Source organism: Mobula birostris, chromosome X, assembly GCF_030028105.1.
Source record: "Mobula birostris isolate sMobBir1 chromosome X, sMobBir1.hap1, whole genome shotgun sequence".
Taxonomy (NCBI): domain Eukaryota; kingdom Metazoa; phylum Chordata; class Chondrichthyes; order Myliobatiformes; family Myliobatidae; genus Mobula; species Mobula birostris.
In genome coordinates, this window is record NC_092402.1 from 30,533,857 (window position 1) to 30,558,738 (window position 24,882).

Here is a 24,882-nt window from a genome sequence, read left to right on the forward strand (position 1 = left end):
TTCCTGGGTTATATCCTTCACCCCAAGGCATAACCATGGACCCGGAGAAAGTATGTGCCATTGTTGAAAGGCCCTGACTGTGCTCCTTCAAACAGTCACAGTGCTTCTTGGGCTTTTCCAAATTCTGCCGCCACTTCATCAGGAACTACAGCCAAATCGCTGCTCCTCTCACTTCCCTCATCAAATCACCTACCTCACGGATAACCTGGTCTACCGCCCTGGGCCAGGCAGCTCAAGAGACTCTTCATCATTGGCACCCATTCTCCGCCATCAGAACCACTTTTGTGATAGAGGTGGACCATTGGGGCCATCCTCTCCCAGTGAGGACTGGAATGGGAAGACATAACCTTCTGCCTTCTTCTCATATAAGTAGGAGATGGAATACTCACCTTTAAATTGGCCTTGGAGGAATAGAGACATTGACTGATGATCTGAGGAGGTAAAGGTGGTGGACCTATCTGCCAGGGCCCTGGTTCACAGCTGCCTGGAAGAGGGCACATAGCAGTACCTGGTTGACTGGAAAGGGTAAGGCTAGGGGAGAGGTCTTGGGTGCCATCCAGCTGCATTTTGGATCCATCACTCATCCATAAGTTTCACCAGACCCATTGGGGTGAGGGGGGGGCCTGATCCTGTCAGGCAGGCACCTCCCAGTCTCTCCCCAGCTAACAAGAGTTACCTGCCACTCATTTCCAACTCATTACCTGCAGCCTATTTAAACCCAGCTCTCATCCACAGACCTTGTTCACCCACCCAACCAGCCAGCCTCAACCTGTTGCCTTTAGCTTTCAGTTACCTTGTTGCCTTATTGTGTTAAGAAGACATTCCCTCTTGTTTTGTGGCCCCTTGTTGCTGGTTATCTTGCAGTTTTTTATTAAAGTTATCACTGGCCACTAAATTGTCTCGCTGCTCTGCATTGGGTCAAGTCTCCTCTACATTTCCTGATAGAAAGGAAGGACTGATGGTTGATTATAATTACACAGACGGCTTGAATGTGCATAGAAGAATATCCAATGAATTAGTTATGTGAAATATTATTTCATTTTTGTTGATGAGGAAAGCAATCTGGTAAATTCATCTACTTCAGACCAAGGGCATATACCATGGGGCTGTACCAGCACAGAGCCAGTTCTGAGACAATTCAAGTTTTCTGGCGTCCTGGCATGTGAAGGAAGCGAGCTGCAGTGAATGCTCAGTAAAGCAGAATTAGGCCAGTAAAGTAAATACACTAGGACTTTACAGAATAGGTGATGGACATCCAATTAAAATGCACATAGATGCAAAAGGCTGACACCTCGGACTGGTAAAATACCACTTATTGAGTATTGAGTTTATATTGAGCATTAGTAAAGCTGCTTCTTCTTCTTTTCCTTTCGAAGGACGACAAATTTCTACTCCTTTTCTCTCCTTTGAATGGTAGTTTGCTTAGCATTCCAAGAGCTGAAAGATGTTATATTCTTATTCTGGATTTTACAAACAACACCTTTGAGCCTTTACCCCTGTCTACCTGGTAATCCGTTGCCAAGCCAAGCACAGAAGAGATTGTCTGTTTTGGAAGTTTAACTGAGTATGTAATTAGTTGCCTTAGTAATGGGAACGTTGACCTGTGAGAGGCCACTGATAGTCATTTGTTTATCTTGCTAGTGGATTTGGATTCAACCACCCACAGCTTTCTGCGACGTGTTCAAGTGCATGGTAAAATTCAAAGGTTCAAAGTTTCATTTATTATCACAGTATACAACCCCGAAATTCTTCAATTCTCGAGGTAGCCATGAAATCAAGAAAGAAAATAAACGCAGAATGATCATCAACCCCCAAAATCACATCTCCCCACAAAAAAAAACAAAACAGAAAAGGAACAGGAACATCAACCCCCAAATCGCTCCTCTGGCACAAAAAAATCAAACAAAATAGATCAAGCACATTGCCTCCAAGTCTCTCCTCCCACACAAAAAATGAACAAAATGCATCAAGCATATTGACCTCCCAAATCCCTACTCCCCTTCAAAAAAAATGAACAAAACAAATTAATCAACCTCCAAAACCCTCCTCCCACACGAAAAACGAGCAAAATAGATCAGGCACATCAACCCCAAATCCCTCCTCCCACATGAAAAACGAACAAAATGGATTTGGCACATCGACCCCCAAATCTCTCCTCCCACATGAAAAACGAGCAAAATGGATCAGGCACAGCGACCCCCAAATCCCTCCTCCCACATGAAAAACGAACAAAATGGATTTGGCACATCGACCCCCAAATCTCTCCTCCCACATGAAAAACGAGCAAAATGGATCAGGCACAGCGACCCCCAAATTCCTCCTCCCTCATGAAAAATGAACAAAATGGATCAGGCACATCGATTCCCAAATCCCTCCTCCCACACGAAAAACAAGCAGAATGGATCAGGCATATCAATCCCCAAATCCCTCCTCCCTCACAAAGAGGAGGTGAGGTAGCGAAGGGGGGGGAGGGCACGTCGACTCAGACCATGAGAGGCCTGCGTTGGGCATTTTCTTGCCTTACAAGGTGCAGATTGGAAGCCTGTGTGGGACACCACTCCTCGCACAGACACTAGAGCAATGTGTGGTTAAGTGCCTTGCTCAAGGGCACAAACACACTGCCACAGCTGAGGCTTGAACTAGCAATCTGAGATAACTAGACAAACTCCTTAACCACTTGACCACGTGCCCAACACAATAAACAAGCAAAATGGGTCAGGCACATCAATCCCCAAATCCCGCCTCCGGCACAAAAAAACCAAGAAGCCTGGGCAAAAAAAAAACACAGAATGTAAAAACTATATGATTGGAAAAAAGAGCCTATAGTCCAAAGTCCAAATCCAAAACGCAGAAAAAATCTGGACTACACTTTCTGCAGCTCTCCCTACTCTGTAACAGAGCAACTGAAAAAAAGCCAAGCAGCCCATGCTCTCCCTCTGCACTTGCTTCAATGCTTCAATGCTTCAATGCTTCAATCTCCCTCGTCTCTTTAATCAGCAAACAATGGGAGCTTTAATTGGCTAAATGGAGCCAAACATTGGCTTGCACCACATCCTGCAGCCTGTCTGCTATGAAGTTTGTGCATGCTCTCTCTGCCTCTTGGAATCCTCTTGGATACTGCAGAGTGCTGGAACACCCAAACGATCTCCAAACAACAAACAACAGGCTCTAACAGTTCTTGAATCACATTCAAGACTAGAAACAAACATAAAAGACATAAAAGAAGTGAAAAAGGTGGTATTATCATCTATCCAGAAGACGTCGACAAAAGGAGCGTTGTACGCAGGTGCCATCTTGACCAGAAGTTCCAAATTGAACCAACTGTTAAGCTGTTCTTACACCGTATGACAATTGTTCAAAAATAATTGGTGTGGGTGGAAACGGAGTAAACCTTCTGAGCCTCTCTGAAATTGATTGTGTGCTATACCTGCCATCAATGGTTACAGAGGGAGCACTTTAGCAAGTGGAAGCCTACAGGGGGAGCACTTTAGTTTGCCAAGTTGAAGCCACTCATCCCAAAATGGCCACACTTGCAATGGCATTATCCAAGTGGAAAGCAGCTTAAAGCATGTTTACTTCAGCATCTGAATAAAGGTGTATTGATTTTATTGAACTGAAGGATCGCTGACCTTCTGTGATTTGTGATTCTATATGATAAATACAGCATATTGCCTCATTGGTCAGTTCTTCCAGTGAAATGGTAAACATGTTCTTCATAACTCAGTGAGTTATTCTCCACCGACTCCAGCAGCACAAGGACTGGTGTGTAGAATTATGTTTTTCATTCCACGGCATGTGGTTCAAAGAACATTAACTGCTGACAAAACAGACATTAGGTTATTTTCTGGCCTCTGAATTATTATCAATGAATAAGGGTGTTTCAATGGAAAACTGAACAGTGTCTGTGGACTTGGTATTTACGTATGTTGCTGCTATAGTATCACCCATACAAAGCAGTTTGCCGAGTGTCTGTCTGCTAGTGGTGCCGTCCCATTGTTCTCAAAATAAGGTTGTTATGAGCAAGAAGATTGTAAAAAGACCTCAGCTGATAAAGCTGTTCATTGCAGTTTAAGGCAATTCATATACTGAGTCACTTTTGAGTTGTTTTGCAACAGATATATGCAGCAAAAACAAAATGTTTAAAAGGTTTTGTCAACAAGCTCATATTTAATGATTGTGTATGGGATGTGAGAACATTGCTGGCTAGACCAGAGTTATTCTCCGTCCTTTATTGCTCTTAAGAAACTGGTGACAAGCTATCTTCTTGAACTGTTTGTAGTCCATGTAACAGTACTCCCCTCCTCTGCGAATGAGAAGATCTCACAGTGATGTTGGAGAATCATGGAATCCTAGCAGCATAAATTGTTTAGCCATGCAAGGAAGACATTCAGAATCAGTATGTTTCTGAGTTAGCAGTGAAAAATGCGAATTTGTATTGGGGGGTGCTTTCATGCATTTACTGCCCTTATACTTAATGATATGGCTTTAGGATGTATTTCTAAAGAATGTTTGGAGACTATCAAATTAAAATTATCAGTAAATACTAGAAATAGGCAGCAGGTCAGGCTACATGTGTGGACCCATCATCAGAACTGAAAAAGAGAGAAAAGAAGGTTATTAAGCTGTGGGGAGGGTGGGAAAAGAAATATGTCAGATAGGGTAACACCCTATACATGTTTGAAGTTTTTGAGTGTTGTTGGAACTAAACCCAAGCAGGCAATATAAAGTATTTCTGTCATGAAATTTGTTGTTTTCTGGCAACAGTATAGTGCACTACATAAAAATACTGTGAGTTATAATAAAAATAAACAAATAAATAGTGCAAAAAGAGCAAAATTGTGAGGTAGGTTTTATGAATTCATGGACCATTCAGAAATCTGATGGCAAAGGAGTAGAAGCAGTTCCTAAAACACTGAGTGTGCGCCTTCAGGGTCCTATACCACCTCCCTGATGGTAGTAATGAGAAGAGGGCATGTCCTGGGCAAAGGGCATCCTTAATAATGGGTGGCACCTTTTTGAGGTTTTGAAGATGCCCTTGTGGGTGGGGAGGCTAATGCCTATGATGGAGACTTGATGGACTTTCAATCCTTTTTGGGCCCCTGGAGAGATTGGTCTTTTTTGTACCTATACCGTTAATTTTGTTTAACTATCAAGGAACTGATTACATCACAAACTCTTACAGCCACTGAACACAAATTTTTAAAGTATTGTTAATATAGACACACCTTGATATTTGGTTTGTTCTGCACCTCTGACAAAACACAGAATGGCAGTGACAAGAACCAACTAGTGATAAAGAGAAATGCAAAACCATGTATTATAACTGGGGAAGGAAGATATTACCAATTAGTTTACTCCACGTGATGCCAAGAAATAGCTAAAGGCACTGGATACAGCCTAGTCTATAAACAACATTCAACAATAATACTGAAGACATGTGCTCTAGAACTTGCTGTTCTCTTGGCCAAGATGTTCCACTGCAACCCCGCCGATTATCACCCTATTAGTCTTCTCTCAGTCATCAACATAGTGAAGCTGCATAAGCAGCATGCAACAGGCAGAACTAAGTGATCCCTCAACAAATGGATCAGATCTTAGATCCTGCAGTCCAATCACATCCAACAGTGAATGGTAGTGGACAAGTAATCAACTCACTGGGCACAGGCTTCACAAATATCCCCATTCTCAATGATGGGGGATCCCAGAACATAAGTGCAAAAGAAAAAGAAACGGAAACATTTCCAGTAATCTTCATCCAGAATTGCTGAATGGATGATCCATCTCAGCCCCTTTCAGTGTTCTCCAGCATGGCAGATGCCAGAATTCAGCCAATTTGATATCTGTGTGATATCATGAAATAGTTAAAGGCACTGGATCAACAGGGACTAAGGACAACTCTACAATAATACTGACGATGTGCTCCACAACTTGCTGCACTCTTGGCAAAGCTATTTCTAGTGCAACCAACACTGGCATTTACTGGGCAATGTGGAAGATTAAATTAACCATTATGTCCCGTCCACACAGGCCAGGACAGAAGCAGGTCAAATCCATCTGGCCAATTACTACCCATTGGTCTACTCTTGATAATCAACAAAGAGATAGAAGGCATAATTAATAGTGGCATTTACTTGGCAACAACTAAAACTTAGCTTGGGTTCCACCAAACTTACTTAGCTCCTGACCTCATTACAGCCTTAGTCCCAACATGGACAAATGAGCATTTAATCAAGTACCACATCAAGCAGCCTTGGCTAAACTGCAGTCAGTAGGAATCGGAGTGAACACTCTCATCTGTAGGAATCACACCTCACACAAAAGAAAGTGCTTGTTGTGCATGGAGATCAATCATCTCATGCCTCCCACCACCAAACACATCTTTCCCTCCCCCCCACTTTCTGCTTTCCACAAGGATCACTCCCTACGTGACTCCCTTATCCATTCGTCCCTCCCCACTGATCTCCCTATTGGCACTTATCCTGGCAAGTAGAACAAATGCTACACCTGCCCCTACACCTCCTCCCTCACTACCATTCAGGGCCCCAAACACTCCTTCCACATGAGGCGACATTTCATTTGTGAGTCTTTTAGGGTAATATACTGTGTCCGGTACTCCCGGTGTGGCCTCATGTAGATCAGTGAGACCTGACGTAGATTGGGAGTCTGTTTTGTCGAGCACCTATGCTCCATCCACCAGAAGAAGTGGGATTTCCCAGTGGCCACACATTTTAATTCCACTTCCCATCCCCATTCCGATATGTCTATCCACGGCCTCCTCTACTGTTGCGATGAGGCCGCACTCAGGTTGGAGGAACAACACCCTATATTCCATCTAAGTAGCCTCCAACCTGATGGCATGAACATCGATTTCTCAAACTTCTGGTAATGTTCCCCACCTCCTTCACCGTTCCCCATCCCCTTCTCCCTCTCTCAACTTATCTCCTGCCTGCCTATCACCTCCCTCTGGTGCTCCTCCCCCATTTTCTTTCTTCCATGGCCTTCTGTTCTCTCCTATTGGACTCCCCCTTCTCCAGCCCTGTATCTCCTTCACCAATCAACTTCCCAGCTCTTTACTTCATTCCTCCCCACCGCCCCCCCCCCAGTTTCACCTATCACCTTGTGTTTCTCTCTCCCCTCTCTACCTTTTAAATCTACTCCTTATCTTTTTTTCCTCCAGTTCTGCTGGAGGTTCTCGGCCCAAAATGTCGACTGTACTTTCTTCCATAGGTGCTGCCCGGCCTGCTGAGTTCCTCCAGCATTTTGTGTGTGTTGCTTGGATTTCTACAGATTTTCTCTTGATAGTGTATCTCTGCAGGAGTTCCTTGGGGTAATGTTTAAGGCCTGACCATCTTCAGCTGGCTCATCGATGACATTCCTTCAATCATAAGATTAGAAGTATGGATGCTCCCCAATGACTGTACAATGTTCAACACCATTTTGCCACTCCTCAGATAATGAAGCAGTCCACATCCATGTGCAGCAAGACCTGAACAATATCTGAGCTGATAAATGTCAAGTGACATTTGTGCCATTTGTGCAGGCAATTGTGATACCCAACAAGAGAAAATTTTGTTGTCACCTCCTGACATTCGATGGTATTTCCATTACAGAATCCCCCACCATCTTAGGAGGAGACAATGGCACCTAACAGCAACTCCTTTGCTTGCATCTTCGGAAACAGCTCTATTTTCATCTTTAATTTCTCTGTTTTTCCCTTTCAGTGTTTTTTTGAAGACCCTGACCTGGAGTTACACGCTGACTTTGGTTCTTTGCGGGAATGGGACCCGCCTGCAGGGTTTCAGGACTGGCTGTCTTTCGACATGCTGAGGGCTTGGCCTAAGAGCTTCGCTGGCCTTCAGAGGGCTGAGATTTCGTGACTCTGGAGATGGATGGCTAGAAGGTCGGTGTCCTGGCAGATCGGTGTGTTGTGGGAGTCGGAAGATCTCTGGCTGTGTGCCCAGAGACCTGAGATCGTTGGGCGCAGAGCTCGGAAAAAGCAACGTAACAGACTTTTAACATCGTAAACCAGCAAGTTGTTTGGTATGTCTCTCCTCTTGCTGTGAAATGGAGACACCTCTTTTTCCCTTACTAGGGAGACAGAGAGAGCCTGTGGTATGTCGAATACTGGGTGAACAAGTAGTCTTTGGGTACTGCAAGTCTGTGTCTTTGCTGTAGATTTGCTGCATGCTTGAGTGCTCGGTGGTGGGTGCCATTGCTTTTTTTTGCTGGTGGGGGGAGAGGGGATTGGTTGTTTTCTGCTGCTTACGCGCGGGAGGGAGGGGAGCTGGGGAGGTGCTTTGGGGTTCTAACATTTAACTGTCATTCATTCTTTGGGGCACTCCTCTCTTTTTCGTGGATGGTTGCGAAGAAAAAGCATTTCAGGATGTATAATGTATACATTTCTCTGACATTAAATGTACCTTTGAAACCTTTGATCAAGATCCTGAGTGCTACCATTGAACAATAACTGAACTGCAGTATCCATATATGTAATGGGGCTACAAGATCAGGTTAGAGCCTAAGAATTCTGTGGTGAGTAACTGAACTCCAACTCCTCAAAGCCTGTTCACCACCTATAAGATTCAAGTTTGCCTGCATGAGCACAGTTTCAACAGCTTTCAAGAAGCTCGTCACCACGCAAGGCACGGAGCCCATTTGGTAGGTATCCCATCCACAAGCGTTTACTGGCTCCACCTCTGACCTCAACAGAAATTTGTATCAACTACAGGATGCATTGTAGTATCTCACTAAGATTCCTTGGACAGCACTTTCTAAATCTAAAACTTCTACCAGCTAGAAGAACAAGGGCAGCAAAAGGACAGGGAACACTATTGCCTGGATGTTAGTCTCCAAGCTGTACACCATCGTGACTTGGAAATATATTGCTGCTTCTTCAGCAGCTCTTGGTCAAAATCCTGGAACTCCCCCTCTTACAGCATTATGGGTACACCCACACCTCAAGGACTGCAGGAGATCAAATAGGCAGCTCACCAGCACCTTCTCAAGGTCATCTAGGGATATGCAATTAAATATTGGCTCAGCCCATATCTCTTGAATGAATGAAGTAAATTAAAACAGTTCAAAAGGATTTAAACATATATAAAATATTAATGTTAATAAAAAGTAGTTTAAGTACAATTAAAAAGTAGTGAATTTACCTGCAACATTAAAATTCTAGAAATTAATCAAAATATTCAAACTGAGTAAAATAATGAATAAAATCATGCTTAACAGAAGTTAACTTGTTTTGGCAAAGAACCAGCACAGATATGATGGGCTTCCTTTTGTATTGTAACCAGATCTTGTAGCCAGTGTTGGGTTGTTTCACAACAGGGAAAAGATAGAACCAACTTATGATAAAGGGGGATGCAAGAGTTACTTAAGAGAAATGCAAAACCATGTATCATTGTTGGGGAAGGAAGGTGATATAATTTGCACAAAAAACTAACATAACTGCTTTTGCATAATGACTAGAAACCAGCAAATGATGTTTTTTACTGATGTGGGGTCAAACCATGCCTGCCGTTCTCCTGCCTTTTGACCTTTTGATTCGAAGTTGTTCCACTGGTGCCAAGCTGAGGGGCTGGAGGCAGAGATCCCAAACTTAAGTATACATGTTTTTCTGACTTCTGTGATGCAGTATGCAAGTGTACAAGTTGGAAATATCCTGACCCTTGCGCGCTGGAAGCATTGGCTAGCCAGCAGCATGATCCAGCCCACAATGCAGAGAACAATGCAGAGAAGTCTTCAGGGAAGATTTAGGACTAAGCTTTATTACTCATACACTTGGGTTTAAGTCCTGTGTCAAAGCGAAGTAGGTGCATTGGATTTCCATCGAATAGCAACACAATGTCTCAGCTGATCGGGCTACTGCCTCACGTCTTTATCAACATGGTTCAATCTGGGATGTTGTTCGATCAACTGATTAAGCCGGTTTAAGATGGGTGATCGACAACTTACCGGTGGTTAACAGAACAAGCAATACAACTAAGTACTTTATTAATAACACTTGTTCTGTAAAAGTTATGGTAAACAATCACTGTAAACAATAAAAAGGCAAGAGAAGGTGAGGCTGAGTTGAGGGTCGAAGTGTGCTCGTACAGGCCAAAGTTGGGGCGAGGTTGAGGCAAGTTCGAGGTGAAGTCAAAGCGAGGTCAAGGCATATTTGAGGGAGCGGAGCGGAGCAGAGGAGAGGCAGATTTAGGCCCATCCACCAAAACCAAGAGCAAGGTTTGATTGTTATAAGTGCCGGGCCAATATGGAAAGGTTGGGTACGGGCTGAAGTGTGGCAGCGGGGTCCAGGCCCAGAGCTTATTGATGCGACAGGGCCCGGTTCTTAGGACACGGAGTGATTAAAACACCGAACCAGATAGATTGAAAAGTCAGCGTGTCGGGACCAGAGGCAAGGGTTGGGCCAATTCTGCTCGCTGCTCGGTGATGAACTTTTGCTTACTTTTATTGGTTGTGGAATTTGTTTTTTTTCTCTCTGCACATTGGGTGTTTGATGATCTTTTTTATGGGTTCTTTTGGGTTTCTTTGATATGTGGCTGCCTGTAAGGAGGCAAGTCTCAAGGGTGTATAATATATACATTGATAATAAATGTACTTTGAACTTTGGATATTGCATTCAGTCCTGTAAACCCAAATTACAAGAAGAATCTGAATGCTTTGGTGAGAGTGCAGATGAGATTTACTAGGATACTTCTTGGATTAGAGACATAGTTGAACAAATTAGTTTTGTTTTCTCAGGAGTGGTGGAGCCTAAGAGGAGGCCTGAAAGGAACCTATAAAGTTATGGTATCTTTTTACCCAAAATCAAAATGTCTAATACCAGAAGGGATGCATTTCAGTTGAAAGGGAGTTAGTTCAAAGGAGAGGAAGTGGTGAGTACCCAGAATACACTGCCCTGGGTGGAGATGGAGGCAGATATGATAGTGGCATTTAAGAGGCTCTTTGATAGGCACATAAATGATAAGGACCATGTGCAGGTGCAAGTGATTAATTTGGTTCTTATTAGCTTAATAGTTTGCCACAACATAGTGGGCCGAAGGGCTTGTTCCTGTGTTTTACTGCTCTATGTTTTATGTTCTAATCCTGACTACCAATGCTGTCTGTGTGGAATTTTCATGTCTCCCAGAGACCACATAGGTTTCCCCAAGGCAATCTGGTCTCCTCCCACCTCTCAGCAATGTGCTGGTTGGTAGGTTTATTAGCTAGTGTGAATTGCCTCACAGAAGGAGAATCAGAGGAAGCTATTAGGCATGTGCGAGAGATTGGAGTTGACGGGTATACTCCGACAGCTTAGAAAAAATATGCGAGAATAAATATGAGACAAAATGTAGTCATTAATGCTACTTACATACTTGGTGCTATTTTAAATAGAGTCAATTGATTTTATGTGGCAACCAAAGAAAGTGGACCAGAATCTACTAAGTCATATAGGCTATTTTTGTTCCTTATCCACAGATCAGTTAGCATCTCCAGAGCAATGCAATTAAATGCATGTATCCGGTTGTTGTTATCTGAAATGTATCACTTCCTTTTTAACTGTAAACTACATTGCACTGTTTGATTTTTTTGATTAACATTGAGTAGTGTGAAATTCCTGTACTGACATCATAGGTATAGATTAAAATCACCAATAAAGTTGCTCTTGTCAATTCCAGTCTAGGTACCAATTTTAACAGTGTGGTAGATATTAATTACTGCAAAGTAATCTATCTGAGGCTGTAAAGTAGTATTGCTGCAGGAAGACTGTAATTGTTTGAAAAACTTGATGTCATCTGCATATTGATATTTTTGATGATCACTGACTTCAAACAAAGCACCCCTACCATCTTAGTCAGCAAACCTACCAAATATAACTAGATATGCCTGATATGCCACTAACTCTGGTCAAGATGCCACCTGTATACAATTATCCTTTGTTTGGCATCTTCTGAATAGATCATGAAACCATATTTTTCACTCCTTTTATGTCTTTTACATTTGTTTCTCATCTTAAATGTGATTCTGGAACTGTTGAAGCCTGTCATTTGCTGTTTTGAGATTGTTTAGGTGCTTCAGCACTCTGCAGTCTCCGAGAGGACGCGAACCTCGTAGTGGGCAGGCTGCAGGAAGGGGCGCATGCCGATGTTTGGCCTCATTTCGCTGATTAAAACTTCCATCATTCAAGGGTGATTGAAGTATTGAGGTGAGTGCGGAGGGTGAGAACCAGCTGCCTGTGTTTTGATTGCTCTGCCACCCTACCAGAGAAGGGAGAGCCTGCCATTGTGTAGAGTGTTGCCCAGGTTTATTTTTCTTTGTTTCGGATATGGACTTTGACTATAAAATCTTTCTTCCAGTCTTATAGTTTTTATATTCTGTGTTTTTTCGTCCAAACTTCTCGTTTTTTTGTGTGCAGGAGGATATCGATGTGCCTGATCCATTTTGTACATTTTTTTATGTGGGTGGAGGGATTTGGGGGTTGTTGTGCCTGTTCCATTTTTGTTGTTTTTTTTCTGCAAGGAGGTAGGATTTAGGTGCTGCCTTTCTTTTCTTTCTTGGTTTCTTGGCTACCCAGAGAATTGAAGAATTTCAGAGTTGTATACTTTGGTAATAAATGAACCTTTGAACCTTTGGAACTTCAGTGCTCCCCTCTGACCTGCGTCCCTTTCCCTACATACATCCATCATATTCTCATACAATAGAGTCATTTATACAAGCCCCACCATTCACCTTACAATACTGGAAGAGGTATTGCAGCTTTTAGTTTGGTTACATATATGTGGTGTTGTAGATTAAGCAGATGACCAATCTTTACATAATTTTCTCTCAATATTTAGATAGATTTTTCATTCCTTCTGCAGTGTTCCACATATCCCTCCCAGTTCCCACTCAGGAAGAGCTGCAGTGGAGGAATGGATTATTTCTGTTTAACATTGTGCATATTAAATTCACAAGTTTCTTCTTAATAAAACTTATACGAACAGATAGACAAAAAACATCCTTCCAATGGTATTGATTTTAATACCACATGATTGTTTAAAATATTTTCTGGAGATAAGACTTATATTTCTTTGGGCATATATAATTCTACACATTTCCTTTTCTTTCATGACATCTTGTTTTGAGGACAGATTTACTTTGTGGTGATTTTTTTTCAATCTATATTTTTATAGTTCTGAAAAATGTTTCAAATCAAAAACATTCCATTTGAATTCAGATCCTAATCTCTAAAGTCTATTACTGCAAATGACATTGTTACTCTGTATGCATCTTTATATCATTATAACACCATGATTTTCTCTTATGGATTACAGATAGCTGTATTAAACAGACATCTTTAAAGAAACTGGTAAAAAGCACCAGAAAGTTCAAATGTACAGAAAATGTCAAGGCATTTAATTTTCCTCTATTTCATGGTTCGAACCTCCTACGCTTTACAAGTAACAATAGATTGGTTCAGTAAGCAACTTTGCTGATGTGCCCTGAAGAAGCTTTCTTCACACCTTTGCATTTTGACAGATTTGCAGCAGTTTTTACTATTCAGCTCCACCATCCACTGTCAGTAGAGTGACCTCAGTACTCTGTGTGGTTGAGATGTGACTGCTAAAAGTAATCAGTCTATAACACCTCTTCACTATAAGAAGGTTTCAGTGGAAGCCATCAAAAGTTCCTCTACTGTTCTGATACAAATCATCAGTTACTTTGTCCATTTTAATTAAAGTGGCCGATATTATTTTGAATTATTGTTAAGTAAAATCACTGTATTTTGCCACAGACAATTCCCTTTTATTATCCCAATTGCTATTCCCAATTTAAAGCCAAGTTAAATCTCTGAATTTATTAAATAGCTTCATGCCAGGAATCAATTGCAACTTTTGCTCATCTCTGCAATGAATGAACCTCTGGGTGAGACACTTTGATTACAGTAGAGTATTAGCAAAGATACATAGTGCTTTTTCATCTGCAGCAAGTCTGTCAATCATGAAAATGTGACTGAGTTCTTTAGTGAAGTCTTCAGCATGAAGGCCAGACTAAGAGATACCATTATGGTCTTACAGTTTTATAATTCCTCAGTCTGATAGTTATGGAAAGTGATACTGGTTGGGATACATCTTCACATCCAAATTCAATCTGTTACCAACATAGCACTAATAGTCTGTCTCTACTCACTTTGATTTGCCATGATGATGGACCATGGATCAATTATGGATGATTGGAGAATCATAATGGAGATCTGCTTGGGTAAAAAGGTCAAAATAAGGTCTGAACCTAGCCCTATCACTGCCAATCTACACCTAAACAACACTCAGAAACTTGTGGCTATTTTAGTACCAAAACCAAATTTGTCACACATAACTGAATCCTGTTGATCTTATTTGGGTGACCAAGAATGAATCAAATCCTAAACCATACTACATCTATTTATAAGGAGCCACATGGCCTAATCCGTACTGAAACCAAGGATTTCATACCTGACCTAACTTGACCCCAAGGCATTGCGATTGGATCTGATTGGACTCAGTTCAAGAGTGGGTTCACCCCAATGGATTGCATTGAAGCAAGGACATAAACATAACAAAGGTTGATAGGAAGACAGTCAACTAGAGGAAAAAAAATCAAAGGAGGAGACAGGAAAGATGGTTGTGGAGTACTGAATAAGACATGAAAATAATTAACACAAAATTCATGTTTTGATATATTCCAGATGATTGCCGTACATGAAAGTAGGCATCATTAACTAAACTGCTAACAATTTTTGCCACTACTCTTCCTGCTGTAGTCCCCCCTCTGATAGGTTCATAGGGCACTTTTGAAATGAATACCTAGAATAATCAAACAGTCTGTAGCACAGTTACTTACTGTTTTTGTGGGAAATGAGTTTATTTTCACTTGAGTTTGGCAACATGCATTTGAATTCCTGGGACTGTGCTCTTCAGTGTGGGAGTATGACTGCACATTGGAAATCTGAGGCTTACTGACTGCAGCAAGTCCACTAGCAGCTGCCAAAAGCAACCAGATAAAAAGAAGTACTCAGTTCATCTTCTGAACCAGGAGGTCTGTAGAAGAGAAAGGATAGACAACAAAATAAAATGGTTTATGTAATGATACCCAATTCACACTTATGGCAATGTTATAACCATTAACAATTGAAATGTGATCAGCTATGAATTTTAGAGTTAGTCATTTTCATCTGTTTTCCAACGTCTCCACACCAGTCCTTTTTATCTCATATTTTGAATTGCTTTCCCTGTATGTGACTATATTCTTAATCATCTCAAAATGAACTTTCTTTTAACCAAATACTGAGAGGATATTATGAAGTTGTGGATTATGCAAAAGAAACCAATGAAAGAGGTGTGTTTGGTACTGTCTCACAAGATCATGAGTTCAAGCTTCCTTCTTGGATTTGAATACATAATCGAGACTGGCACCTCAGCTGAAGATCGCTGCATGATTGCAGATACTTTTTTGTCCAAAGCTATTTTAAACCAAGCTGGTGTCAACCATCAGAGATGCAAGCAAAACAGCCCATGGCATTGTTCCAGGAGAATTAGGTGAACGGTCCTTGTCTGTGAGCCAACCTAACATCGCCATAAGTAAATTAACAGGCTATTGTTCTTAATTGGAATGTGCTGCGTACAAATTGGGAGCAATGTTTGTTTTGATTTAGTTTATTGGTAGAGGTGTGTCATATTGTTGTTGCATGGTTACAACCATGGATATTGTATTTCTTGAAAATGAGATGTGACATTTAGGAACAAAACCAAGTTTCAGGGAGAAATGGCTGGTAGTCAGTGGCCCTGATTGAGAGGTGCAGGTCAGCAATCAGAATCTATAACAGGACCACAGAGTCTTGGCTGAGGACGTCATCTGAGACTTTGACAAACTGGAAAATCTCAGGGAACTGGAGGGGTGGGGAAAAGATTGGTAGGGCACAAGCATGCTACCATAGAGTGGATGGGTGGGTGGAGTCTTGCCTGATTTATAACTTGGTTGTGTCTGCATAATAAGAACATAGCTGTCTTGGGAGGAACAACAATGACTGCTTCCAAAATGCCCCAGGAGTGTGTTACATGGGAAATAACCTCATTTGATTTGTGTCTGATGCAAAAATAGCACCTGATATGCAACTGTCACTCAAGCCGGGAAGCATCTGCTCAAATTTCCAAACTGACTCAAAATGACCTGGAAATGGTCACTATCGCATTCCATTCTGTCCAAAATTTGTTATTAATGCTTGCTACTGAAATAAACAGTGATGGGGTCTAATTTTGAAGCCAAATCTCAAATATAGTTCATTAGTTTTAAACAACTTTGGGACATACGGAGAAGATGGAAACTAGTAACTAAATTCCAACCTTTATTATTTAGCCTTGATGTCTTGGTTTGTATAAAAAGTCATAATTGTTTTTTTTTTCCACAGCCAACCATTACCCAGGATATGAACTGTTCAGAAATGTTGTCCTCTTGTAACTTCAGTGAATTTTGTTACATAATTTATCAGCTGAGGGAATATTACCAGTGACAGTGGTAACTTGACCTTTGGTGCTGAAAATATAGATCATACTTGTGAAAGGAGCAGCCAAGAAGGCACGATAGAGAAGAAAGTGACAGAGAAGCAAACTGAGGAGGAAAGAAGGGGCCACTGAGAAGGAAGTGACCAATTGTTAGTAAATAGGCTGACCAGTGGAGACTGGTGAATGGTAAAGTTCCAAAATGGTTTCAGTAGTAATGAGTAAGGTTGGTAGACTCCTAAAATGTGACATAAAACTCTGAGAAATGCTCGATCTGTGAGCCTCCAGATTCAAAGTGAATAGTGATATGATCCTGTCAGCGGAATGTGATCTGCCTGCCGATTGCTCAGGAAGTGAATAGTTATTCTTTCCACAGCAGCTGTGGATGCTCCCCATTCCAGAATTGCATGGTGGGACAGTAATAAGTAACACTATGTAGAAGCAAACAGCTGGAGAGTTCACTTATTTGGAAAGCGTGAATTGCTTTTTTTAATGTCAGTATTGCCCAATGTCAATTGACACTTGGGGAGAGGAGAACACTTGGTGCTGTATTAAGAGATCTGTGGCTTCCTGTTAACCCTTGGGTCGTAATACTTTCACAAAATTGAACAGTACATCTCTTCTCCAACCCCCAACCCCAAACCTTACATTCAAATGTTTGTAAATCCACTTCCCTGGTAGGACATTTCCCCCACTAATTGAACCAAGCTGCTAATCATTTTTGCATAATAAAATCAGAAAATGCTGAGAATACTTAGTCATTCAGGCTGCATTTGTGAGAAGACAAGCAGAGTTAATGATTCCAGTCCAAAGCCTTTTGTCAGAACTGGGAAGGAGATGTTCACTTATGCATGTTGGGCTAATTAATCTCTGGTTAGAAAGGTGATACAGACAATAGTTTGACTTGGGTGACCATGGTCACGGGTTGAGCTGTTCTTCAACTTCACAGTGGGGAAGCTACACTCTCACAGACTCCTGTGAAACCACTCAAAGCAGAGAAGAACCATTGGGAGCACACAGAAGCCCAGTGCAACATGGAGGAAGGAGTACAGTGAGTACAGTCTTGCAAACTCTTCATCAACGCGCCCCATCAGACAACAACTGTGAAAGTCTAGTGGTTGGCCATTGCTCTTGCAAGTCAACACAGAATCCACAAGATTGTAAATTGGTAAATTTGTTTCTTCTTGACACATGTACTGAGGTACCATGAATAATTGTCTTGCATACTGTTCCTATAGATTAATTTCATTGCGGTAGTACAATGTAAAACAATAACAGCATGCAGAATAAAGTGTTACAGAGAAGGTGCAGTGCAGGTAGACTATAAGGTGCGAGGTCATAACGAGGTAGACAGGGAGGTCAAAAGTCTATTTTATACTTAGGGAACCATTCAATTGTCTTATAACAGGGTGTGGAAACTGTCCTTGAGCCTGGTGTTTGGTGCTTTCAGGCTTTTGTTTCTTCTGCCTGATGGGAGGGGAGGAGAGAGAATGCCTGGGGTGGGTGGGGCCTTTGATTATGCTGGCTGCTTTGTCAAGGCAACAAGAAGCATAAACAGGAGGGGAGGCTGGTTCCCTGATGTGCTGAGCTGTGTTCCCAACTCAAAGTTCAAAGTTCAAAGTAGAATTTATTATTAGAGTATATACATGTCACCACATACAACCCTGAGATTCTTTCTCTGCAGTCATACTTAGTAACTGTAAACTGAATCTGTAAACTATAAACATCAGGAACTGTAAACTGTAAACAAACTGTGAAAATGCAGATAATAAATAAATAGCAATAAATAATGAGCATGAAATAACAAGATAAAAGAGTCCTTAAGTGAGTGTTTCTATCCCCTCACAAACAAGAAAAAATCTGCTGATGCTGGAAATCCGAGCAACACACACGAAATGCTGGAGGAACTCAGCAGGCCACGTAGCATCTAGGAAAAGAGTACAGTCAACGTTTTGGCCAAAACCTTTCGGCAGGTCTGGAGATTTAAAAGGTGGGGGAGGGGAGGGGAGAGAGGAACACCAGGTGATAGGTGAAACCTGAAGGGGGAGGGGATGAAGTAAAAAAGCTGGGAAGTAAATTGGTGAAAGAGACAGAAGACCATGGGAAAAAGAAAAGTAGGGAGGAGCACAAGATGGAGGTGATGGACAGGCAAGGACATAAGATGAGAGAGGGAAAAGAGGATGGGAAATGGTGAAAGAGGGGTCATTACTGGAAGTTCGAGAAATCGATGTTCATGCCATCAGGTTGGAGGCTACCCAAATGGAATATAAGGTGTTGTTCCTCCATCCTGAGTGTGGCCTCATCACAACAGTGGAGAAGGTCATGAATAAACATATCGGAATCGGAATGGGAAGTGGAATTAAAATGGGTGGCCACTGGGATATCCTGCTTTTTCTGGTAGACAGAGCGTAGGTACTTGGCAAAGCGGTCTCTCCTTTCGTTCAAAAGCCTGACAGTTGAGGGATAGTAACTGTTCTTGAACCTGGTGGTGCAAGTCTGGAGGCTCCTGTATCTTCTACCTGATGGCAGCAGCGAGAAAAAAGCATGGCCTGGGTGGTGAGAATCTTTGACGATGGACGCTGCATTTCTACGGCAACATTTTATGTAGATGTGCTCAATGATTGGGAGGGTTTTACCTGTGACGTACTAGGCCATATCCACGACCTCTTGTGGGGTTTTCTACTCAAAGGCCCTGGTGTTCCCATACTAGGCTGTTATGCAGCCAGTCAGCACACTTTCCACAACAACTCATCTATAGAAGTTTGCCAAAGTTTTTGATGACATGCTGAACCTCCACAGACTCCTAAGGAAGTAGAGCCGCTGTCGTGCTTTCTTTGCAACTATATTTCTATGATGGGTCCAGGACAGGTCCTCTGAGATAGTGACACCCAGGGATCTAAAGTTACTGACCCTGTCCACCACTGATCCTCTGGTTTCCCACTCCTGAAATCTACAATCAGTTCCTTGGTCTTATTGGCATTGAGTGAGAGGTTGTTGTTATCACACCACTCTGCCAAGTTTTCAGTCTCCCTCCTGTATACTGATTCATCACCCCCTTTGATACAACCCATAACCATGGTGCCATCAGCAAACTTGTGTATGGTGTTGGAACTGTACTTAGCCACATAGTCACAGGTGTAAAGTGAGTAGAGCAGGGGGCTAAGTACACATCCCTGCAGTGCTCCTGTGCTGATGGAGATTGTGGAGGAGATGTTTTTACCAATCTGAACTGAGTGGGGTCTGCAAGTGAGGAAATCCAGGATCCAATTGCATAAGGGGGTATTGAGGCCCACGTCTTGGAGTTTACTGATTAGTTTAGAAGGGATGATGGTGTTAAATGCTGAGCTGTAATCGATAAAGAGTATCCTGAATGTCCAGATGTTCCAAGGTTGTGTGAAGAGCCAGTGAGATACCTGTTGCTTCATCACTGTGGATGTAAGTGCCACTCTGCAGTTTCTTGTGGTCATGGGCAGAGCAGTTGCCATACCAAGCTGTGATGCATCCGGATAGGATGCTGTCTTTGGTCCGTCAATAAAAATCAGTGAGAGTCAAAGAGGACATGCCAAATTTCTTTTGCATCTTGAGGAAGAAATGGCACTGAAGGGCTTTCATGTGGTTGGACCAGGACAGGCTATTGGCGATGTTCACTTCTAGGAAGCTGAATCTTCTTGGCCATTAATGTAAATAGGAGTGTGTGCACGTTCCCCTTCTGGAAGTCAATGACCAGCTCTTTTGTTTTGCAGACATTGACAAAGAGTGTTGACATGACACCATGTCACTAGGATCTCCATCTGCTTCCTGTATGACTCAACATTATTTTGAGATATGGCCATCATCTACAAACTTTTAGATGGAGTTAGAGCAGAGTCTGGCCATGAGGTCATGAGTGTCCAGGGAGTAGAACTGAGGTTGAGGGTGCAACCTTGTAGGGCAGTGTGAAAGCACATCCTCAGACCAGGAACAAGAAGAAGACCTATGGTTCAGCTGGACTGTTCTCCTGTAAGACGTTTTTGTTTTCCTTTGATGTCCCTCAGGTCAGTTGCTATTGTGGTAGGTGAGGTTTGCCTTCAGCTGCAGGATGTGCTATCCAGAGGTAGATGTGTCATTAGTTTGGAAAGTGTTCCATTGAGGGCTATGGGATTTCAGACTAATGCATGATGGGACTTCAAGACACTTTACAGACTGTTGACCAAAGCTGATGTCTATAAGGAGGATATCTACTCTACAGACATCGAGAAGTTGAATGTGGACTATTACAGAAAACCACTGAAGTTGTAGCAACACACATCAAAGTTGCTGGTGAACACAGCAGGCCAAGCAGCATCTGTAGGAAGAGGTGCAGTCGACGTTTCAGGCCGAGACCCTTCGTCAGGATGTGTTGGTCTCAGTATTCACTCAGAGATTCACTCTTGTCTTGACCTTAGCTTCCATGTTCTAGTATTTGGTAATGAGTGATTTCATGCAACTTCTGTGTTAGATTGTGGATGAGTGGTCAGCTGTATGACTAATGGGTTCTTTGCCACTATTTAAGGGACTAATCACAAAGGATCATTAAAAATAACAACTTTTGACATTCCAATTTACTTTAGTCTCCTTTAGATGAATTGGAATGCAATGCCATATAAGATGGCTAGGTGATAATTTAACCAGAGTTCAAATAATTTTAGCAAATGTGTTCAATAGTTTAGACATAAACAAGAGAAAATCTGCAGATGCTGGAAATCCAAGCAACACACACAAAATGCTGGAGGAGCTCAGCATTTTGTGTGTGTTGCAATAATTTAGACATGGTCCTTTATTCAATTTGACTTCTTTCCAATCCATTCGAATAGGATGTATCCCCCACCAGCTGCAAGGGTTTTAACAGTAACTGATTTTGGCACTCTTGATCTGCTAATGGATTGGAGTTTACAATGCAGCAGGGCAATCGAATTTCAGCAGCATAGAGCTGATTGTTCAATATGAATAAGCAAGAAAGTTAGAATTGAATTGATACCATTTGCTCTTTAAACATATGGTGGTCAAGATTTTCAATCTAACTGCATTTCTGGCAATGGAGATCTTCTGTACCATACTGAAACGTCGAACAGGCTGCTTGATATTCAAGCTGATTGACATGACAACTGGCTAGTGAGCTGTAACCAACTTGTGAAGAGAAAAATGGTCAGTGTCATCAGTCTTAAGAAAATAATTTTTTGCTGGAGTCTTGTGAGAGATAAATACTGGATCTGTGTGATCAAGTGTTCATGACATTCTCAAGAAACTTTTCAAATTGATTATTTACCAAATAAGGGTCTTAAAAAACTGAAAATTCTTTAATAAGAGATTCTGAAATGCTGGAAATCCAGAGTAACACACACAAAATGTTGGAGAAACTCAGTAGGTTAGGCAGCATCTATGAAAGAGAATAAACAGTTGAAGTTTCATGCAGAGACCCTTCATTGGGATTAAATTAATCAATCGGGACTGAATCTTAACTTGCAGAATGTTAGGGTTTGATGCACTAACTTCCACATGCTTATAAGACACATGACAGGAAATGTCGTTATCATGTTTTGCAGGCATATACAAAATGGCAATCAGCCATTTGTAGCCAAAGGAAGTGGAAAGAGTGTTTCTAATTTCTCATTTTCCAGAGTAAGTACTACCATTGTTGTCCACCATAAAAAGTTCAACGTTCAAGGTAAACTTATTATCAAGGTATATATATGTCACCATATACTACCCTGAGATTCATTTTCTTGCAAGCATTTACAGTTGAACAAGGAAATACAATAGAATCAATGAAAAACTACACACAAACAAAGACTAACAGGCAACCAATGTGCAAAAGAAGACAAATTGTGTAAATACAAGAAAACAAATAATAATAATAATAAATAAATATAGCATGTAAATAAGTAATACTGAGAACATGAGTTGTGGAGTCCTTGAAAGTGAATCCATAAGTTGAGGAATCAATTCAGTGTTGGGGTGAGTGAAGTTATCAGGAGCCTGATGGTTGAAGGGTAATAACCGTTCCTGAATCTGGTGCTGTGGGACCCAAGACTCCTGTACCTACTTCCCAATGGCAGCAGTGAGAAGAGAGCATGGCCTGGATGGTGGGGGTCCCTGATGATGGAAGCTGCTTTTTCGTGGTAGCCCACCTTGTACATATGCTCAATGGTGGGGACGCGTTTTCGTGTGATGGACTGGGTTGTCTCTACCATTTTTTTGTCGACATTCCACTTTACATACAACTTTAATATTGCATATAGTAGTTGTTCCATTATCAATTCAGGGCTTTTCATTAAAGCAGAAGTAGAGCACAGCAGAAACTGAAAGAATCGAGAAAAGGCTGGAAATAATCACAGCTAATGAATTAGAGTTTATATTCACAACACCAAACTTTTAACACAACCAGTTTTGTTTTCCATTCCAACTTATCACTAAAAAAAAATATTGGACAATACATTTGTTGAAGCTAGGAGGAACAATTTATTCCATCATACATATTAAGGTACAATTATATTAGAAATATTCAAAACAATTAAGGCATAGCAAAATATCACAGATAAATGAATAGTCAGACAATTTTGTTTTGGGAGAAATTTTCGCCAGATTGTCAGAAAAAAACCTCTTGTCTCTAAATAATGATGTGAGGTTTTTTTAATATAACACATGCCTTTTCTGAGATATAGTAACTCTGACCATACAGTAGTCAGCACAATAATGTTTTATCTGAGATGTATTTATTCAGTTTCAGAACATACATGCTTTCAACTTATAGTGATGTTTATACTTGCTCACACTAGCCATGAAAATTAAGAACTCCTAAGCATTTCTTTTCATTTGATAGTTCTACCTCGATTTGGCAATTCATCTAAAACTTTGACAAACTTCTATAGATGCACAGTGGAGAGTATCCTGACTGGTTGTATCACGGCCTAGTATGGAAACACCAAATGCCCAAGAATGGAAAAGCCTACAAGAAGTGGTAGATACAGCCCAGTCCATCACACAAATACCCCTCCCCACAATTGAGCACATCTACAAGGTGCACTACCACAAGAAAGCAGCATCTATCATCAGGGACCCCCACTATCCAGACCATACTCTCTTCTCACTGCTGCCATTAGGAAGGAGGTACAGGAGCCTTAGGTCCCACATCACCAGGTTCAGAAACAGTTATTACTTCTCATCCATCAGGCTCCTGAACTAGCGTGGATAACTTCGCTTTGATTGCACAAACTATGGACTCACTTTCAAGGACTCTACAGCTCATGTTCTCAGCATTATTCATTTATTTATTGGTATCATTAGTTGTTTTTTTTGTATTTGCACAGTTTGTCTTCTTTTGCACATTGTCAGTCTTTGTGTGTAGTTTTTCATTGGTTCTATTGTATTTCTTTGTTCAACTGTAAATGCTTGCTAGAAAATGAATCTCAGGGTAGTATATGGTGACATATATGTACTTTGATAAAAAAAATTACTCTGAACTTTGACCTTTAAACTTTCAGCTGTGGTGCAAAAGAAACTATGCTTTGAAAAATTTTCTTTTCATTGTATGGGACTTTGAGGCATATTTGAATTGAGAAATTTGCAAATATACATGTAAGGTATTATGTTAACTGTCAATTCTTCACATGTTAAGAATTAGTCCATGAAAGAGAAGCAGTCATTTTCACTGCATAACAGAGGTAAAATGACAGTGGAACAGAATTAAACCCCTTTTAATGAGCACCAGCAGATTTATTACTATCAGAATGACTGAAATAAGCAGCTGGTTCAGAATCCAAATGTGCACATTTCAAGTGAGTGAAAGAAATCAAGGGGCACTGCTTGGGTAGCTGGACGATCTGTTTTACAATGGTTACCCTGTGAAGTGGACATCCATGTGCTTGGATTCTGCTTCTGTTAGCATAATCCAGTTGACTGCAGGTCAAGGAGATTAAAATTCAGCCGTTATCAGGAAGGTTATGTCATATAAAATGGGAGAACATGAGAAGTAAATCTTGTGATGAAGAACTGTTTAGTCGTTCTGAGACAGAGTAAACAATTGATATTCCTCACCTTTATCTATTTTGTGCACAGAACTGATGATTTAATCTGTTGTAGATTAAATCATTGTGATTGCAACAAATTATCAAAGCAGGATTTATTTTTTCGGCTTTATTTAACAGTGGAAATGGTTTTGGCATTTTCTTCAATTAGTGTGTTTTATCCTGTGAAGGACAGAAAATTAATCAATCTAAATAAGTATGATTTTGAATAAATATGAATGTGAACAAAAAAAGTATGTGCAGGAATGTGTGCTCAGAAAGTAAGCTGGGGACTGATAATATGCCCTTTTTTAGTCTCTGAATCTTTCAAGGATAGTTCTCCTGAATGAGCTATCAAC